Below are 4911 nucleotides of genomic sequence, written 5' to 3'. Positions count from 1 at the left end.
TTTACCATGTCACTGTTTCCAAATGTGAACTTCTTAGCAGGTCAATGGCACGATATTCTCTTTTTTGTTTGTTTTGCTTCATGTCCAAATCTTCTATAATGAACTACATTGACCTACACAATCAATTCTAGATACTTAAGGATGATTTTGACATAATTTAGCAAGCCAAGATAAAATAACCTTCTAGTAAGTCCAGATAGGTTTGCTAGCCAGTCCATTCACTAATCACCATCTTTCTTTCCAATAGGAGAACCTTCTATGGACTACGACAGCCCCGATTTTGTTCCATCAATATTTCCACAAGGCAAACAGACAAGGTATGTTTGTATTCATTACATTTTGTGTTTTTCATTTTAAATACATTTTCATTCAGTTGCTAATTCTCACTTGAGCTCTACTAATTGCTAAAGAGAACTCAGAAGGACAGAGATGCAGTAAAGCACAGTCTGATGTAGTGCTGTTGCCATGGCAGAATCAGACACAGAGATCCATGTCCTTCCTGACTGTTCTGAAGGTACACAGTTATGTTAACACTTAGGCTTTGACATTGTAAGGCGTTAGTGCTGGGCTATTAACCAAAATGTCAGTTATTTTCAAGTTAAACAATTTAAAGGCAATGCTACCAAACACTCAATTAGTATATGTAAACTTCCGACCCACTGGGAATGTGGAAATAAATAAATGTGAATTAAATAATTCTCTCTACTATTATTACATTTCACACTCTTATATTTCACATTCTTAAAATAGTGGTGATCCTAACTGACCTAAGACAGGGCATTTTTACCCGGATTACAATATCAGGAACTGTGAAAAACTGAGTCTAAATGTATTTGTAAACTTCCGACTTCAACTGTATAAACTCAGTAAAAAAAGAACCATCCTTTCACTGTCAACTGTGTTTATTTTCAGCAAACTTAACATGTGTAAATATTTGTATGAACATAAGATTCAACAACTGAGACAAACTGAACAAGTTCCACAGACATGTGACTAACCAGAATGGGACAGGGAGGGGGGAGGTCAAAATCAAAAGTAACAGTCAGTATCTGGTGTGGCCACCAGCTGCATTAAGTACTGCAGTGCATCTCCTCCTCATGGACTGCACCAGATTTGCCAGTTCTTGCTGTGAGATGTTACCATACTCTTCCACCAAGGCACCTGCAAGTTCCCAGACATTTCTGGGCTTAAGCCCTCACCCTCCAATCCAACAGGTCCCAGACGTGCTCAGTGGGATTGAGATCCGGGCTCAATGCTGGCCATGGCAGAACACTGACATTCCTGTCTTGCAGAAAATCGCGCACAGAACGAGGAGTATGGCTGGTGGCATTGTTATGCTGGAGGGTCATGTCAGAATGAGCCTGCGGGAAGGGTACCACATGAGAGAGGAGGATGTCTTCCCTGTAATGCATAGCGTTGATTGCCCGCAATGACCGACAAGCTCAGTCAAATAATTCTGTGGCACGCTGCCCTAGACCATGACAGCACCTCCATCACCAAATTGATCCGTTCTAGAGTACAGGCCTCGGTGTAATGTTCATTCTTTCGATGATAAACGCGAATCCGACCATCACCCCTGGTGAGACAAACCTTGACTCGTCAGTGAAGAGTACTTTTTGCCAGTCCTGTCTGGTCCAGCGATGGTGGGTTTGTGCCCATTGGCGACGTTGTTGCCGGTGATATCTGGTGAGGACCTGCCTTACAACAGACCTACAAGCCTTCAGTTCAGCCTCTCTCAGCCTTGCGGACAGTCTGAGCACTGATGGAGGGATTGTGCATTCCTGGTGTAACTCAGGCAGTTGTTGCTGCCATCCTATAACTGTCCCACAGGTGTGCTGTTCGGATGTACCGATCCTGTGCAGGTCTTGTTAAACGTGGTCTGCCACGGCGAGGGTGATCAGCAGTCCATGCTGTCTCCCTGTAGCGCTGTCTTAGGCGCGCTATTGCCCTGGCCACATCTGCAGTCCTCATGCCTCCTTGCAGCATACCTAAGGCACGTTCACACAGATGAGCAGGGACCCTGGGCATCTTTCATTTGGTGTTTTTCAGAGTCAGTAGAAAGTCCTCTTCAGTGTCCTAAGTTTTCATAACTGACCTTAATTGCCTACCGTCTGTAAGCTGTTAGTGTCTTTGCGACCATTCCACAGGTGCATGTTCATTAATTGTTTATGGTTCATTGACCAAGCATGGGACACAGTGTTTAAACCCTTTACAATGAAGATCTGAAGTTATTTGGATTTTTACAAATTATTATGAAAGACAGGGTCCTGAAAAAGGGATGTTTTTTGTTGTTGTTGCTGAGTTTATCATATATACTGTTTGCTTCAATGTGAGTTAGTGGGAATTGAGTGTGTAATGAAGTAATACCTTGAATTGAAATGATAAATTACCCAACATGATGACTTGTTGCATACCAAAAATTCTGGAATTTGGTGATGTCCTTTAGCCATCTCTTGTTCAGCACAATCTCAGTCGGGGACAGATGAACTGGTGATCCTCTTTCTAGCGAGTCCTTGGAATGAGGATCTTCCAGACTGCTGTGGTTACATTGTCCCAACATCAGTTGTGCTCGTTGACAAACAACAACATTTGTGTCTGCTGTAAGTTAGATAGTCCAACTTGTCAGTGATGATCTGGCTTGGCTACTGCATCTCTCTCTCTCATGTCCGCTCCCCTGTTATCTCACACTGGTTAGCTTCCTCCTCCTGCAGCACAGTCTCTCCCGTTGTGCAGAGGAATAAAATAAAGAATATCCGACTAGTGAAATTACTTCACACGCTCATCCCAAGTTTGAGCCCTGCTTTGGTAGTTTCCCCTCAAAACACAACACTTGTTAAGTTAACCTTATTCTTCTTTTCTTTTCTTTTTTTACAGTGCTGCATGGTCCTGACTGTTACCATAGTGACCAAAGCACGCTAGATCCGAAGCTGAAGGATGAAAGTCAGACGCTGGACCTGAATATTAAAGAAGAAGATGTGGATAATTTTATGTATCTAAGTGAGTATTCATATCAGATTCAGTATTGGGCCTGTTGGGATCAATAATACTTATTACTTTACATCAGTAAAATATTTCAGTTGTGTATATTTCTTTTCTTTGATTATTATTTAATTAAGTCATCTCTGCTCAGACAGGAGCAGCCAGCCAACCATCTAACGTTGTCCTCTGTCTCTCTCTCCATCTAACGTTGTCCTGTCTCTCTCTCCGTCTAACGTTGTCCTCTGTCTCTCTCCGTCTAACGTTGTCCTCTGTCTCTCTCTCTCTGACTGTTGTCCTCTGTCTCTCTCTCTCTGACTGTTGTCCTCTGTCTCTCTCTCTCCGACTGTTGTCCTCTTTCTCTCTCTGACTGTTGTCCTCTTTCTCTCTCTCTCTCTGACTGTTGTCCTCTGTCTCTCTCTCTCCGACTGTTGTCCTCTGTCTCTCTCTCTCTCTCTCCGACTGTTTTCCTCTGTCTCTCTCTCTCTCTCCGACTGTTGTCCTCTGTCTCTCTCTCTCTCTCTGACTGTTGTCCTCTGTCTCTCTCTCTCTCTCCGACTGTTGTCCTCTGTCTCTCTCTCTCTCTCCGACTGTTGTCCTCTGTCTCTTTCCATTGAGTCTAGCTAGTAGCTGCCCATGCTGCATAGCTGACTAAATCACTTTTAGTAGTTCTAGAATAAGTAGATAAGGCATACTTTCAAGTCTGCTACAACTATCAATCGGGTAGAGCTACCTCACGAGCTATCAATCTCTCTCGTCTCTGTGTCATGTACATTCCTCTCTCATGCGGTCTGTGTGTGGAGCTGGGAAGAACTGGCACAATGGATTCTGGTCATTGTAGTTAATTCAAAGAACAAAAATAGGACAGCCCTCTGAATAACATTTTTATTGCACAAATGTTTTCTGTCCTATTTTTGATCTTTTGGATTATATACGAGAATTCAGCACCTGATCTAAGTTTATTTAAAGGTGCAGTCGAGCACCTTGCTTCTTTTCATAGTAGTTAATTACCACTTTTCTAAGCTGAACTAGGTTGAATATTTGCCTATTGAAAACTACAACTCTACAGCTTCGTATGATTTCTCTCTAGAGAACTAAATGGAATTAAACTAATTGATCCGATGTCGGTCAATTAGTTGTTTAAAAATGTTGGCTAATCGCTCAGCATTAACAAATAAGGTGTCAGAACAGGAAATCAATCTGACTTCTTCAGTGATGCTTATTGTTTATATTCTGTCTAGACTATTCTGGACTTCTGAAAGAAGAAAAGAAAGAGGAAACGTGGGAGTGTCCTCAGCCTGGGAAAGGGGGGCCTGACTGTAACCATAGTGACCTAAGCAAGCCAGATCCAAAGATGGAGTCAGTCAAGATGGAGGATGAAAGTCAGACGCTGGAGCTAACTGTTAAAATCAAAGGAGAAGAAGAGGAGGAAACCTATGGCACTGAATGTGGCAAGACCTCTTTGTCAACAAGGAATCCGCTCACGTCCACTGGAGAGAATTCTTACCATTGCTCTGACTGTGGGAAGAGTTTCAGTCAACATTCAAACTTAAAACAGCATCAGAGAACACACACAAGGGAGAAATCTCATAGCTGTTCTGACTGTGGAAAGAACTTCAGTCATAAGGGGAGTTTGGTATACCACCAGAGAATACATACAGGAGAGAAACCGTATAGCTGCTCTGACTGTGGGAAATTTTTCAGTCAAAAGGGAGTTTGTTATACCACCAGAGAATACATACAGGGGAGAAACCGTATAGCTGCTCTGACTGTGGGAAATGTTTCAGGCAAAAGGGGAGTATGGTACAACATCAGAGAACACATACAGGGGAGAAATCCTATAGCTGCTCTGACTGTGGGAAGAGTTTTACCGCATCTTCTACTCTAAAGAACCACCAGCGTAAAACACACTAGAGAAAAGCCTTACCATTGCGC

At 42.7% G+C, this 4911-nt stretch overlaps 1 long non-coding RNA gene across 1 annotated transcript; it reads left to right on the top strand.

Annotated features, from left to right (window-relative positions):
* The first annotated feature begins 481 nt into the window (after positions 1-481).
* LOC135534561 (uncharacterized) lies at positions 482-4703 on the top strand. The gene is made up of 3 exons (XR_010454704.1): positions 482-514; positions 2875-2997; positions 4218-4703. It is a non-coding gene; the product is annotated as an uncharacterized LOC135534561 (long non-coding RNA).
* The last annotated feature ends 208 nt before the right edge of the window (positions 4704-4911 follow it).

The sequence above is a fragment of the Oncorhynchus masou genome, unplaced genomic scaffold, assembly GCF_036934945.1.
Source record: "Oncorhynchus masou masou isolate Uvic2021 unplaced genomic scaffold, UVic_Omas_1.1 unplaced_scaffold_3580, whole genome shotgun sequence".
NCBI lineage: Eukaryota > Metazoa > Chordata > Actinopteri > Salmoniformes > Salmonidae > Oncorhynchus > Oncorhynchus masou.
This window is presented reverse-complemented; position numbering and strand designations above follow the sequence as displayed.